The sequence below is a fragment of the Citrus sinensis genome, chromosome 6 (genome assembly GCF_022201045.2).
Source record: "Citrus sinensis cultivar Valencia sweet orange chromosome 6, DVS_A1.0, whole genome shotgun sequence".
In the NCBI taxonomy this organism is placed as follows: domain Eukaryota; kingdom Viridiplantae; phylum Streptophyta; class Magnoliopsida; order Sapindales; family Rutaceae; genus Citrus; species Citrus sinensis.
Genome location: NC_068561.1, coordinates 7,162,304 through 7,178,496, shown reverse-complemented (window position 1 = coordinate 7,178,496; position 16,193 = coordinate 7,162,304). Strand labels below are relative to the sequence as shown.

Sequence of the window (16,193 nt, the reverse complement as noted above, 5' to 3'; positions counted from 1 at the left end):
GCTGGTGTGAATTGTAACTTTTGGGATAAAATCACGGACATAATTAACAATCCCGAGGAATTGTTGTATCTGCTTCCTATTGAGATGTGTGTCCGGAAACTTTAATAATTCGATTACAAATGTGGACCAGGTTGATACTGGCCGTTTTTAATCACCATGCCAAGAAAGTCAATTGATTCCTTTCCTATGTTGCTTTTCTTTTCTGAAAACATGATGCCATGTGCCTGCACAATGTGAAAGAAATCCAAAAGGAGCTTCTGGTGGCTCTCATGGTCAGAAGAAAATAACAAAGGATCATCAATGTAAACCAATGCATGATGGAGAATATGACTAAAGATTTTTGTCATGACTTTTTGAAATAAGGAGGGAGCGACTTTAAGACCAAAAGGCATAACCGTCCATTGGTAATGGGCATCAGGAAAGCAAAATGCAGTTTTGTGTCGGTCAACTGGTGAAATACCAAGTTGCCAAAAACCAGCTTTTAAATCAAACTTAGAGAAGATACGAGCCCCTTGAAGATGGACAAACAGGGTTTGGATTTTTGGAAGGGGAAACTTATCATCTTTTAGAAAGGAATTAAGTGGCTGGTAATCAATAACTAATCTCTTTTTGCCACGAACTAATTCAGATCATTTTTCAACATAAAAGGCTTGACAAGCCCAATCTGAATCAGTAGACTCAATAAGACCTTGTTGGAGTAACTGAGAACATTCTTGCTTAGCAAGCAAGAGATATGAAGGAGACATACCCGGGTGTGATGCTTTTGTGGGGTTTATGTCTTCATTGAGTTTGAAGGGAAGGTGTATGAAAAATTGTTCATTTTTCCAAAGAGTTGAAGGATGGTGGAACTGTGAATGGTTTTCTGGACAAAACTCTAAGAACTTTTGTGAGATATGATGGTATAGAGATGGTGTCTCTGAAAGGGCATACAGACGGAGGATATCTGTATAAGGTAAGAACATTTGTTTGTAGCGAACTCCAGAACTGGTGAGGAATAGGTTTTTAACCAGATGAAGAATGTCAAAACCTATGAGTAAATCTTTATCTGGAAGTTTGGAGGCTACAATCTTTTTCCAAATTATACAATTCGGAAAGAATTGAATAGCAACGGGTTTCTTGGTAATCAAAGTTGTTTCAAAAGTTTCACCATTAACTGCTCTGAAAAGTTTGGAATGGTGTTCCCAACAGTCTGAGGGAAGAACAGAAGGATCAATTATACTGGTGTCTGCACCAGTGTCAATAAACCTGATGACAGGAATAGGTTTATGAAATTTAGAATGAAGGATGGACATTTTGAGTGAAGGTCTGGGAATGGTGGAAACATGGTTGACATTTTGAACTGTAGAGATGACTGAAATATCTTCAGAATTGGAAGATTCGCAAGATTCTGCGATAAGAAAGGCAGTTTGATCATCTTGTGCCGATTGTTCTGAAAAATTTAATTCGACATCCTCAGTCTCAGATAACAGAGAAGAATGTTGGAGATGTTGGATAAGTCAAACAGCTTTGGCTGATTTGTGAGGACAATTTCGGGCAAAGTGACCGCGTTTCTTGCAAACGAAACAACGGTTGGATTTTTTCTTTCAGTACTGAGAAACATCTTTCTTTTTGAAATATCGAAAAGGTTTTTTGGAGGATGACTTTCTGTGGAAGTGTTTCCGAAAATTTCGTTTCTTTGTGGTTGGACAAACACATTTCTTTTCATCCTTACACTCGATTTTGAGATAAGGTTTTTTACAAGCTTCAAAGAAGGGTTTCTTGTCTTCCATGAGATTTTTGAAGAATGCTTTTTGTTCACAGATTTTATCAAGAGATTGCATGGCCATTTGGAAAATCTTTCCCAGAGAGATATCAGCTATGCTCAAATTTGTGGCTGTAAGTTTTCTTTGAAGGTCAGGTTGTAACTCAACAGGAAGAGAGACGATGAAGACATGTTTAAGAGATGGCTCATTGAACCCATTTAGCTTGTAGAAGAGAATACTTATTCTTTTGTAATGAGCATCCAGAAGATGTCTTTGAAGAGAACGTCATTTCATCTGATGGTATTCTTTTCTGTCTGCTTTAGTGGAAGCAGTTTTTTCACTGATGAATTGCTCATGAATAATATTGAGTGTTGTACCAATTGGAGATTCCATGAACTGGAGCTGTCTTTATTCACCTAAACTTTCTAACCAGTCTCATAAAGAACCCGTGGAACGGGCCATGAATTCACGAAGAACGGCTTGAGGTTGAGCATTAGGCTTGGTACCTTGGAGATCAATCCAAGCAGCAAATTCTTGAAGTCTAGCCGCCCATTTGTGATGGGGAATGTCATCAAATGTAAACCAAGATGCTGAAGATGGTTTTGTTGAGTGTTCATGAATTGGTGGCGGTATTGGGTCTGTGTGAGAAGCTTGGTCAGAAGGATTGTCATCAACAATAGGTGTTGAAGTAGAGGCATTTGGATCTGCAGTTTCAGTGGCCATTAATATGCTGGTAATGTCAGCATATTCAGACTCAGAGTCAGTGGAGGAGGTTTTTGATGAGGCATAGGATGAGGACGAGGTTGAGTGATCTGGTTCAGGCTCAGAAGTGTCTGAGGAATCTGAAGATTGGATCTGGACAGTACGATAATGATACTGGTCCATTGGGCCTTTATCTTTTTAAGAGGCTCGGGATGGTCTTGTGGTGAGTCTTCTGGAGGGATGGTAGATGTGGAGGAAGAGGAAGTGGCCTTTGGACGTGGTTCGGAGATTTTGACTTTAGATCTTAATTTTTTGGGTGATGATGGTTAAGGAGTTGGTTGAAGGTGGGAGAAACCAAAGAACTGATTATAAACAGGTTGTGAGGTCTAGATGGTGTGTAGAAAGGTGCATAGGTGTCAAAGATTAGAGGAGATACTGGAGTTGGTTGCAGTTGAGGAAAAATGGAAGGTCGAGTCTTTTCAGCATCAATTCTTGACAATTCGGCTTTGAGTTTTCTGATCTCAGCTTCTTTTTTATTGAACTCTGGACCCCATATGTGGTTGTTGATCATTCGTCTGAGATCGGTATCTAGTTCAGAGATCCGATCTTGGAGATGTATATACATCTGATCAAGACGACTGTTGATTGAATCAACTTTTTTTTTCGTCTGAGAGACTTGATTGGCAACACGGTCAATTTTCTTACCGAGTTGTTGATCAAGTCTCTCAGACGGAAACAAAAGTTGATTCAATCAGCAGTCGTCTTGATCAGATGTATATACATCTCCAAGATCGAATCTCGATGATAAGTTTCCCCTTCCAAAAATCCAGACCCTATTTGTCCATCTTCAAGGGGCTCGTATCTTCTCTAAGTTTGATTTAAAAGCTGGTTTTTGGCAACTTGGTATTTCAATAACTAATCTCTTTTTGCCACGAACTAATTCATATCATTTTTCAACATAAAAGGCTTGACAAGCCCAATCTAAATTAGTAGACTCAATAAGACCTTGTTGGAGTAACTAAGAACATTCTTGCTTAACAAGCAAGAGATCTGAAGGAGACATACCAGGGTGTGATGCTTTTGTGGGGTTTATGTCTTCATTGAGTTTGAAGGGAAGGTGTATGAAAAATTGTTCATTTTTCCAAAGAGGTGAAGGATGGTGGAACTGTGAATGGTTTTCTGGACATAACTCTAAGAACTTTTGTGAGATATGATTGTATGGAGATGGTGTCTCTGAAAGGGTATACAGACGGAGGGTATCTGTATAAGGTAAGAACATCTGTTTGTAGCGAACTCCAGAACTGGTGAGGAATAAGTTTTTAACCAGATGAAGAATGTCAAAACCTATGAGTAAATCTTTATCTAGAAGTTTGGAGGCTACAATCTTTTTCCAAATTATAAAATTCAGAAAGAATTGAATACCAATGAGTTTCTTGGTAAGATCGGATCTCTGAACTAGATACTGATCTCAGACAAATGATCAACAACCACATCTGGGGTCCAGAGTTCAATAAAAAAGAAGCTGAGATCAGAAAACTCAAAGCCGAATTGTCAAGAATTGATGCTGAAAAGACTCACCAGTATGATTGATCCTTCTGTTCTTCCCTCAAACTGTTGGGAACACCATTCCAAACTTTTCAGAGCAGTTAATGGTGAAACTTTTAAAACAATTTTGATTACCAAGAAACCCCTTGGTATTCAATTCTTTCCGAATTGTATAATTTGGAAAAAGATTGTAGCCTCCAAACTTCCAGATACAAGATTCAGAGAAGGGTTTCTTGTCTTCCATGAGATCTTTGAAGAATGCTTTTTGTTCACAGATTTTATCAAGAGATAGCATGGCCATTTGGAAAATATATCCCAGAGAGATATCAGCTATGCTCAGATCTGTGGCTGTAAGTTTTCTTTGAAGGTCAGGTTGTAACTCAACAGGAATAGAGGTAGTGAAGACATGTTTAAGAGATGGCTCATTGAACCCATTTAGCTTGTAGAAGAGAATACTCATTCTTTTGTAATGAGCATCCAGAAGATGTCTTTTAAGAGAACATTGTTGAGTGTTAGAAAATGCATATTTATAAAGGAGAAAGCTGTCATTTTACATTTCAAGTCTTACTAACAACCCTTACTTTTATGTATTTAACATTCTTGTGATTTAATTACGTGTGTTTTATTTTAATTAGGTAATTTATGTATTTTAAGGGTATTATAGTCATTTCACAATAAAGGAGAGATCAGACGGCAAAACGGACATCACTTTTGAACTCAGGACGGTCGAAAACCTTAGGAGGAGCATAAAAGGAAAAATGACACTATTCACATGTACGGTACTGTCTACGTTACTGTTCATGACACTGTTCACATAGACAGATCGATGACGTAGCATTGACCGATGACGTGGCATTGACTGATGAGGTGTCACGATCCTATTGGACTAAAATTTTTATATACTGTTGATGGTGACGTGGCAGCATATTAGTGGACGAAAAATCTCGCGTACGGTGCATGCATCACACAGGATTATTTTCAACCAAACCACATTACTGTTCATCCGGGTCAAACCGTGTTACTGTTCATCCGCGTGGTCAAACCGTAGACTGTTGACTGATGACGTGGCGCAATCCTGAGCGTCCAAACTGTTTTTAATCCGATGGCCATGATTTACTCCATGTATCTATAAAAAGGGGGCCTCTCCCCCCTAATTTGATATCTCTGAATCCATTTTTGGACTCTGTTTTCTGTAATTCCCTCTTCATCTTGTATTTTCTTCGTATTTTAATAAATTTCCATTTTGCCCCTAGTTCAATAATGAGTGGCTAGTTTTCTTTCAAGCTTGGGTTGAAGGTGAAGTCTCAACATGTGTCATGGGCTTTATTTGGTAAATTTATTTTCTCTTCCCTTCTAGTTTTTGTGGATGTTTTGACTTCTCGTCGACAAATAATACTAATCTTGTCTAGTACCGCCTTGGTTTCACCGGCCCTCTAGTACAACGTTATTATTATTTAGCACGATAAGCCCTTAGCACCATATTGATTAGAGCGTGGTTCATGAGGTGTGGATTCCCCCCTCATGATTTAATTGACATTAATACGGATTATTTAGCCCATGATGCATGTTGATACGGATCCAGATACCCAAGCACGTCAATTTAATAGATTTTCTCTTCAATTTATTCTCTCCATTGCAATTCCAATTTTAGAATTTATTCTCGCCATTTTAATTTAAGTATTAGCATATTCCAAATCATTTCCACCATAAATCCAACTACCCATTTACAAAATTAATTCTATATATAATTAAAATCCACCTCCTCGTGGGATCGACACTCGTCACCATTAATCTATACTACAATAGATTCGTGCGCTTGCGAGTACATTAAAATTTGCACAACAAGTTTTTGGCGCCGTTGCCGGGGAGGTAAGTAATTTTAATTCATAGAATTAATTTGTGTGAATAATTTCTTTTAATTGTTTTCTTGTAATTTTTTTTTATTAAGAAAAAAAGTGAATCTATATTTAAAGGTTAGTATTTCTTTCATTTTTCTCTTCTTTAAAATTCTGTAATTTAATTTTCAATTTATTTTTCTTTGTAATTTTTTTTGTTTATTTTATTAATCTAATTTTTAGTTAATTTATTTCACGTATTTATTTTTGTGTATTTTTATAGAAAGGTTGTAATAGCTCAATAAGGTTAGTATCGTAATTTCTCACTCTTCTTTATTTTTATTTGTTTTGTTCCCATCTTTATTTTTATTTTATTTGTTTTGCATGCATGGTCGTAGGTCATTATTACCTAATCTTGAACCTATAGACCTTGAATTAGAAAAAACACTTCGCACACAAAAGCACATTAAAAATAAATTTGAAATGGATTTGCAACCACAGGAGAGGCCATTTAAGGACTGCTTCAGTCCTTTAGCTAATTTGAGCACATCATGCATAAGATACCCAAATGTAGCTGCTAGGAGCTTTGAACTAAAACCTAGTGTGCTAAATTGTCTCCCCACATTCTATGGTTTAGAAAATGAGGACCCATATAATCATATGAATGATTTTCATGCTATTTGTCAAACTTTTAAATACGAGAATTTTTCAGACGATGATGTTAAACTCAGATTATTCCCATTTTCTTTAAAAGATAGAGCTCGTTCATGGCTTAATACATTACCTGCTAATAGCATTGCATCATGGGAACAAATGGTAACAAAAATAAATATTTCCCAGTGCATAAAACCAATGCTATTCGCAGGGAAATCTCGGAGTTTACCCAGAGAGATGACGAGCAGTTTTTCGAAACGTGGGAGCGATTCAATGGGCTACTCTTGAAGTGTCCACATCATGGGTACGAGAAATGGCACCAATGCCAATACTTTTTGGAGGGATTATTGCCAAATGTGCAAGAATGGCTAATGGCGACAAGTGGAGGAGAGCTAATGTCAAAAAGTGCATCCGAGATTTGGGAATTCTTCCAGCGACAAGCGGATAATTCCCAACAACGGAGTCGATCACTCAGGAATACTAGAAGAATTAAAGGAGTAAATGAGGTTCAAATTGGCGAGTCAACTTCGGGAATCAAAGAAGTCAAGGAGATGGTTGAAGGTCTTGCTCGACAAATAGCATCGTTATCGACTGCTAAATCAACAGAACCACATGACCATGACTCATACTCAGATCAAGCCAATGCCATAGGTGTAATGAGAAAGCCATCAAATTACAACCCATACTCCAACACATATAATCCTGGATGGAGAGACCACCCCAATTTTTCATGGTCTCAAGGACTCCAACAGAATGGACCAGCAGCTCCAGCTCCACCAATGCAACAAATTCCTCAAGTTCCTCAAGCCTCTCAGCCACTATTTAGACCATACAATCAGAACCAGAACCACTCTCAACCTAGACCATGGGAGGATTCATTCCAGAATCTCAAGAATCTTACTCACTCTATGATTGAGCAACAAAACCGCACCATTGATGGACTACGAAATGAGTTGAGAGCAGGTTTCAACTCATAAGCCCAATCAGTTTCAAGCCTCGAAAATATGGTGGGACAACTTGCTTCTTCAGTTCAGACATTGGCAATGACTGTTGAGAAAGGCAAATTTCCAAGTCAACCAGTGCCTAATCCTAAAAGAGTACATGAAGCAAGTACCAGTTCACCACAGCAGCATGGAGAGGTCAAAGCAGTCATGACCTTGCGAAAAGGAAAAGAAGTCGACAACAAAGTGGAGATGCCGGTAACAAAAGAAAATCAAATTGTACCTGTGAGTGTTGATGACTCATCACCGGAGGAGAAAGAAGAAACCAACCCACGAGAATACGTTCCCAAAGCTCCATTCCCCCAGAGGTTAGCTAAAGGCAAGAAGGGAAAATCCACAGGTGAGATTCTCGAAATCTTTAAACAGGTAAGTGTTAACATCCCTTTGCTTGATGCTATTAAACAAGTTCCATCTTATGCCAAGTTTCTTAAAGACCTGTGTACTAAAAAGAGAAACATGCATGTTCAAAAGAAGGCATTTTTAACAGAAAACGTTAGTTCTATACTCCAACATAAAATTCCTTTAAAATGCAAAGACTCAGGCTCCCCCACTATCTCATGTAGTATAGGGAACCACACAATTGAGAATGCTTTGTTGGATTTAGGAGCTAGTGTAAATTTGTTGCCTTATTCAGTATTTGTGAAACTTGGATTGGGAGAATTACACCCAACTCCAGTAGTGTTACAACTTACAGATCGGTCCACGAAAATACCTTGTGGTATTGTGGAGGACGTGCTTATCCAGGTAGACAAGTTTTATTTTCCTGTTGATTTCATTGTAATTGACACTCAACCAATACAGGATTCAAGGAAGCACATCCCCATTATTCTAGGCCGACCTTTCTTGGCAACTGCGGATGCTCACATTCAATGCAGGACTGGAAATATACGGTTGTCCTTCGGCAACATGACTATGGAGCTAAACATTTTCAACATTGCTAAACAACCTCACAGTGCAGATGATGGAATTGTTGATGTGGATTTAATTGAAGCATTAGTTAATGACACTTTTCTTTCAAACCTTAGTGATGATCCTTTACAAACATGTTTAACTCACTTTGATTTGGATTTTGATATTGACAGATCGGTCAATGAGGTCAACGCCCTGCTTGACTCAGCACCATCTATGGACACTAATAAATGGAAGTCAAGAGTTGAGCAACTAGCACCATCAGAGAAGAAACTCATCCCATCATCAGAATCACCACCGAAACTCGAGCTCAAACCATTGCCCAGCACTCTGGAATATGCATTTTTGGGAGAAGAAAGTACTCTGCCGGTAATCATCTCATCATCCCTAAATGACGAACAAAAAGGTAAGTTGTTGGATGTTTAAAAGAGCACAAAGGAGCATTAGGATGGACCATAGCAGATATAAAAGGTATAAATCCAGTAGACTGCATGCATTACATTCACCTCGATGAAAATGCTAAATCTACTAGGGAGATGCAACGTCGGTTAAATCCTAACATGAAAGAAGTTGTTAGAACTGAAGTCCTTAAGCTATTAGATGCAGGTATCATTTACCTAATTTCTGATAGTTCATGGGTCAGTCCTGTGCAAGTTGTCCCCAAAAAGTCAGGAGTCACAGTAGTTACCAATGCTGATAATGAATTGATACCCACTAGAGTAACTACAGGATGGCGTGTATGCATTGATTACAAAAAATTGAATTCTGTCACACGCAAAGACCATTTTCCTTTACCATTTATTGATCAAATGCTTGATAGATTAGCAGGCCATGAATTTTATTGCTTTCTAGATGGCTACTCAGGATATAATCAGATTCCCATAGCACCAAAAGATCAAGAGAAAACTACTTTCACTTGCCCTTTTGGCACATTTGCATATAGGAGAATGCCATTTGGATTATGTAATGCACCTGCTACATTTCAACGATACATGTTAAGTATTTTTTCTAATATGGTTGAACGATTCCTTGAAGTCTTTATGGATGACTTTTCTGTCTTTGGTAATTCATTTGATCAATGCTTACATCATCTAACACTAGTTCTGCAGAGGTGTATCGAGAAGAATTTGGTATTAAATTGGGAGAAATGCCATTTTATGGTAAAACAAGGTATTGTTCTCGGTCACATCATTTCGAGCAAAGGTATTGAGGTTGACAAAGCCAAGGTAGATCTCATTTCTAATCTTCCTTCACCCAAAACAGTCAGAGAAGTAAGATCTTTCCTTGGGCATGCTGGTTTTTATAGACGTTTCATTAAAGATTTTAGCAAAGTTTCTAGACCCTTATGCAATCTACTTGCTAAGGATGTACCTTTTGTCTTTGATGATTCATGTCTTGTTGCGTTTGAAAAATTAAAGCATTTGTTGACATCATCACCCATCATTCAGCCCCCGAACTGGAACTCACCATTTGAACTCATGTGTGATGCATCTGATTATGCAGTAGGAGCAGTATTAGGACAAAGAGTTGATCGAATTCCCCATGTTATTTACTATGCTAGTATGACATTGAATGATGCACAGTTGAACTATTCAACTACTGAAAAAGAAATGCTAGCAGTAGTGTTTGCATTAGAAAATTTTCGATCTTATCTCATTGGTTGTAAAATAATCGTGTTCACAGATCATGCTGCTCTTAAATATCTTCTCACAAAGAAAGATGCAAAAGCTAGACTAATTCATTGGGTGTTACTTTTGCAGGAATTTGACTTGGAATTCAAAGATAAGAAAGGGACAGAAAATGTTGTGGCGGACCACCTCTCTGGTCTCCATTTTGACACAATTACAAAGCCATTACCATTAAATGAGTCATTTCCAGATGAACAATTAATGAGTGTGGAAGTATTACCTTGGTATGCTAATATAGTTAATTATCTTGTTACAGGTAAACTTCCAGAGCATTGGACCAAGCAAGATAAGGCTAAATTCTTTGCAGAGATAAAGAATTTCTTTTGGGATAACCCGTATTTGTTCAAGTATTGTGCGGATCAAATTGTTAGACGATGTGTCCCGAAAAGTGAAATTCAGAATATCCTTTCATTCTGCCATGAAGAAGCTTGTGGAGACCATTTCAGTGCTAAGAAAACAGCGACTAAAGTTTTACAATGTGGTTTCTATTGGCCAACTATATTTCGAGATGCTTACACTTTCTGTTCTTCATGTGATAGGTGTCAACGAATGGGGAGCATTACACGAAGGAACATGATGCCACTAAATCCAATTTTAGTGGTTGAGATTTTTGACGTATGGGGTATCGACTTCATGGGACCCTTTCCCCCGTCTTTTGGCCATCAATACATATTGGTTGCTGTTGATTATGTATCGAAATGGGTAGAAGCAATTCCATGTAGGACCAATGATCACAAGGTGGTGATAGCATTTTTGAAAGGCAATATTGTTTCACGCTTTGGATTCCCTCGAGCAATAATCAATGATGGTGGTGCCCACTTTTGTAACAAAGCATTCAAAGCTCTTTTGACAAAGTATTCAATCACACACAAAGTGGCGACTCCGTATCATCCGCAAACCAGTGGCCAAGTTGAGATCTCCAATCGAGAAATAAAGCACATATTAGAAAAGACGGTGAGGCCAGACAGAAAAGATTGGTCATTAAGACTTGATGATACATTATGGGCATATAGAACGGCTTTCAAGACCCCGATTGGGATGTCACCCTACAGGCTAGTGTATGAAAAAGCTTGCCACCTACCTGTGGAACTCGAGCATCGTGCATATTGGGCCATCAAGAAATTCAATTTTGACATGCAGCAAGCCAGCTCAGAAAGAAGATTACAACTGGCAGAACTTGAAGAAATTCGCAATGACGCGTACGAAAATGCCAAGATTTACAAGCAACGAATGAAAGTCTTCCATGACAAGCAAATTATGAGAAAATCTTTCACTCCAGGTCAGAAAGTGCTTTTATTCAATTCTCGCTTGCACCTATTCCCAGGTAAGTTACGCTCTCGTTGGTCTGACCCATTTATTGTTCATACTGTTTTTCCACATGGGGCAATTGAAATTAAGGACCCAAAGAACGGTGTCACGTTTAAAGTTAATGGTCAAAGATTAAAGTCATATCCAGAATACCAACCACATGGAGAAGACACTGAAATAAATTTGAGTGACCCACCAGATTTGAATTGATTTTTCTTTTCGTTGATTTGATTTTTCTTTCTTTCTTTATATTATTCTTTTGCTAATTGAAATTGTTTTTGCATAAGTGTGTTTATTTTACCATTAAGTTTTCTCTTATCATTTTTAATCATGAGTCTTATACTTAGACCGTTCCTCCTGAACATTCTTAAACCACTTCAACGTGTCAAAACTCACCTCAAAAGGCAGATTCAATTTTGTAAAACACAACGCATTTGAGCTCTACAACCACCAGAGTTAGTAGCCTATGTTGAGGGTTTAGAACGCTAACTCAGAGACATTGAGAGAAGTGTTTACGACATCCAGTTGGAGCTTGAAGTAAATTCAATAAGAGGACGATTTTAATTTTCTTTGTGTGTTTTAATTTATTTTTCTGTTTCTGTGCTTTAGTTTGTTACCCCGGTGAAGTGGCGGATAACGGTACTCCGTGACAATCAAGTCGGTTACTTCAGTTTCCCATAATAACTGATATTCTGAGGCGAAGGTATGGATAGAAACGAGACTCTAGCGAAGCTTTACAAGCGATTCCCTTCACTTCCTCAGAATGCCCTCCTTACGATCTATAAAGCTCGGTCCGAACGCATGCGATTGCTCATGAGGAATAACATACCTGCTGATATCCGTTGGTTAATTGAGGCTAAAGTACGATCGGCAGGTGAGTTACCTCCAAAATTTATTGCATACATGCCTGGTTGTGGTAAAGGAAATTATGCAAGAAAACGACGAGCTCGAAGAATTTCTGTTGCTTGTCATAAGTGTGCCAGAATGAGTTACAATAAAAACCCCTGTTCTTTAGGAATGGTGTCTGATAACAGGGAAGATAAGATTCAATTCATTAGGGATGGCTTGAATAAGGAGTCATTGGATGATAACCTTTTATCTCTTGAAACGCATCCCAGTGGATATGTGCAAGGAGCGATTTTCCAGTTATGGCCATTATTCCAGAAAGAGCATGTACAATATAGTCTTGGGAATCTGACTATAAACGACCCTGTTTGCCAGTTTATAAGAAAACTGGATAGGAAGCCTATCCTTGACCCATAGAGGGCGTTCAAGCCGTTTCTGGACGTAAAACCAGAGGAAGATGTGAGCCACAGTCGCAACTATCTGTAAATATCCTTTCACTTTACTGTTATTTTATTTCACTATTGTTTTATTGTGTGTATTATTGTCCTTAATAATTTTATTACTGTTTGCGTTTTTCTTATTACTGTTTACTTTTTCCTTTTTACTATTTCTTTTTTGACACGCGAGCCACGTGCTTTACGCGTTATTTGACACTGACATGTTACCTCATACACAACTGTGACCCACTGCCACCAAGACTCTTAAATGTGATTTTTTTTTGTCAAGCACTCACAACTTATTTTTTTGAGAAGTATCACAATGGTAGCTACTCCAAATAGACAATTTAAGAACATTTGTGTACTTTCTGGATTTACCTATGGCAAACATAAAGAGTTCGTTGAGGCAGCCATCGATCTTGGTCGCAGTATAGCAGAGAGAAAATTACACTTGGTGTATGGAGGAGGTAACCGAGGCTTATCAAAAATGGTCTCAGAAGCAGCTTTTATCAGAGGCAGCCAAGTGTTAGGCATCATCCCAAGAGTTCTAAAACCATTGGGTAGTTCGTCTGACTCATCAACTGGAGAAGAGTTAGTCGTCTCAGGTATGCAAGAAAGAATAACTGAAATGCTTAATCATGCTGATGCTTTTATTTTCCTTCCAGGAGATCTTGCAACACTAGAGGCACTTATCACACTAGCATCTTGGGCCCATCTCCACATCCACCAGAAACCCATCGGTTTGTTAAATGTCAATAACTTTTATGATGGCTTTATCGCATTTCTTAACCATGCAATAAAAAACTATTTCATTCCCGCTATTGTGAAAAAACTCTTTATTTGTGCTCACACTGCTAATGAGCTACTTGATCTGTTACAAGCTTATAGACCGGAGCCAAACCCCTGGACCTTTGTGTTGGAGCGACCAAATAATGATGGTAACAGTAGCAGCAGTAAGAAGTACAAATTAGATTTAACTCTCCGCCTGTAAATATTTTCTTCTGTGTTGCACAACCCAGGTGATGTCTTCTAAACTCTACTTCTTTCCTTTCAAACATTGAGGACAATGTTTCGTTCTGGTTGGGGGGAGGGAATAGTCGACAATTGTGGAATCTTGGTTAAGTTTTTACTAATTTTTTGTTGTAGAAACTAACTGTTGCTAACTTTTTGTGTTGAAGATGGCTGAATATGGAGTGTAGTTACTCTAGAAATGCATCTTCATTGATTAAAATAAAAAATAAAAAAACAAAAAACAAAAAAATTTTCTTTTTCTTTATTAAGTTTTGATGTTCATTTTCTTCTTCTTTTTAATTTCTCCTCTATAAATATACATTTTCCAACTTTTGAGTCGAAGATGGCTGAATATGGAGTGTAGTGCCTCTAGAAACGCATCTTCTTAAAAAAAAAAAAAACCATTTTCGTTTTCTATCATTTTACGTGTAACTTTTCTAATTAGTTTTTATGCATCATTTTCACATTTCTGCATGCATATTTTCCTTTCATGCTTAAAATAGGTTGGGGGGTAGAATGTTGTTTGAAAAAAAAAATTGTGTGATTTGTTTTAACATTGGATGACATGATTAATTTCAAATTTTAATATTTGTATTATCTTTGGTCTTAAGTGATGTTACGTTATGTTTGCTACTCTACATGTTGATGTCGGAGACAAATGTGAGTTGCTTGAAGGAATGAACATGTCATAATAAGTACCAAGTGAGTTTTTGAACCTATTATTTTTCTTGGAGAATAACCCTTTTGCCCACTCTTTATACAGCTTAGCAGTTTATTATTTTACACACGATCTCTAAATTGCTTTTGAGTTAACCCTTAAAAAAAATTGTAAAATAAAAAAAAGAAAAAAAAGAGAAAAAAATGTGTGTTGTTACATTAAGAGGCCCATCTAACTAGTAGATATGGATGATTATTTAGAGCCCTAAAAGACGATGGAAAGACCATCTTTGATCTGTTTGAGCCTTTCTAGCCATCCCTTTTATTAAATATCCATAGTTAACCCTTTTGAGCCTTTAAAAAAAAAAAATCTTTTCTTTGTCAACTTATCATCTTGACCCACTCCGATTTGGAGTATTACCCGATGTCTTATAAGTTCCATCACCTATTTATGTTTGAGCAAAATGCAAATAATTATTTTGTTCAGTGAAGTTATGCCAAAAATAAAAATAAAAAACAAAAGTTGTTGTTTCAAAAGAATAAAAATAAAAATAATAGGTGAAATCCACCTTGCAACTTTCAAAAAAAAAAAAATTTCTCTGCATTTTTCTCGAACATACACTTTGTTTTCCTTATTTCCCTTCTTTGTTAGCCATGTCCCTAGCCTACATTACGTCCTAATAAAAGTCCTTTTTGATTTTAGGGAACTATAGTTTGAAGTAGAAGCTAGTTATATGGGCTAAAAAGATGTAGTGATGCATAATAAAAAAAAAGGATAAATAAGGTGGGTTGACTAGCATTTTTGTTTGACTTGAGATCATATTATTTCTAAGCTGAGGGCATATTTATTTTATCCTGGTGAGAGCATGTGATATCACTTCTTTATTATTTTTTCTCTCAATTACCATTCATTGGAGTGACTATTTTTAGTGGATTTATTTAATTGTGAGAGTGTCACCACTTCCAGTGAGATTTTGGGGTTTGATATGTCATTCTTGAAAGCAGATATAACAAAGTCTACTGGGCTAATTCATGTGGATGGTTAATATGGGTGTGATGTTGCTTTAGACTGGAGATAATGCTTATACTTTTATTTGATTGCTATCATTAATCTGATTGAATAAACATGAGTGTTTCTAAAAATTAAAAAAAAATTTGAATTTGAATTTTGTTTTCGCTTTATTTGCTAGGGACTAGCAATAAGCTGGTTGGGGGGTGTGTTTAGTGTTAAAAAATGCATATTTATAAAGGAGAAAACTGTCATTTTACATTTCAAGTCTTACTAACAACCCTTACTTTTATGTATTTAACATTCTTGTGATTTAATTACGTGTGTTTTATTTTAATTAGGTAATTTATGTATTTTCGGGGCATTACAGTCATTTCACAATAAAGGAGAGATCAGACGGCAAAACGGACATTACTTTTGAACTCAGGACGGTCGAAAACCTTAGGAGGAGCATAAAAGGAAAAATGACACTATTCACATGTACGGTACTATTCACGGATACGGTACTGTTTACATTACTGTTTATGACACTGTTCACATAGACGGATCGATGACATGGCATTGACCGATGATGTGGCATTGACTGATGAGGTGTCACGATCCTGTTGGACTAAAATTCTTATATACTATTGATGGTGACGTGGCAGCATATTAGTGGACGAAAAATCTCGTGTACGGTGCATGCATCACACAGGATTATTTTCTACCAAACCGCGTTACTGTTCATCCGGGTCAAACCGTGTTACTGTTCATCCGCGTGGTCAAACCGTAGACTGTTGACCGATGACGTGGTGCAATCCTGAGCGTCCAAACTGTTTTTAATCTGATGGCCATGATTTACTCCATGTA

General features: G+C 37.3%; 1 non-coding gene across 1 annotated transcript; it reads right to left on the bottom strand.

The window, feature by feature from the left end:
• Window positions 1-6,681: 6,681 nt before the first annotated feature.
• Window positions 6,682-6,785, bottom strand: LOC127903154 (small nucleolar RNA R71). Its single transcript, XR_008055874.1, has one exon. It is a non-coding gene; the product is annotated as a small nucleolar RNA R71 (small nucleolar RNA).
• Between the last annotated feature and the right edge of the window lie 9,408 nt (window positions 6,786-16,193).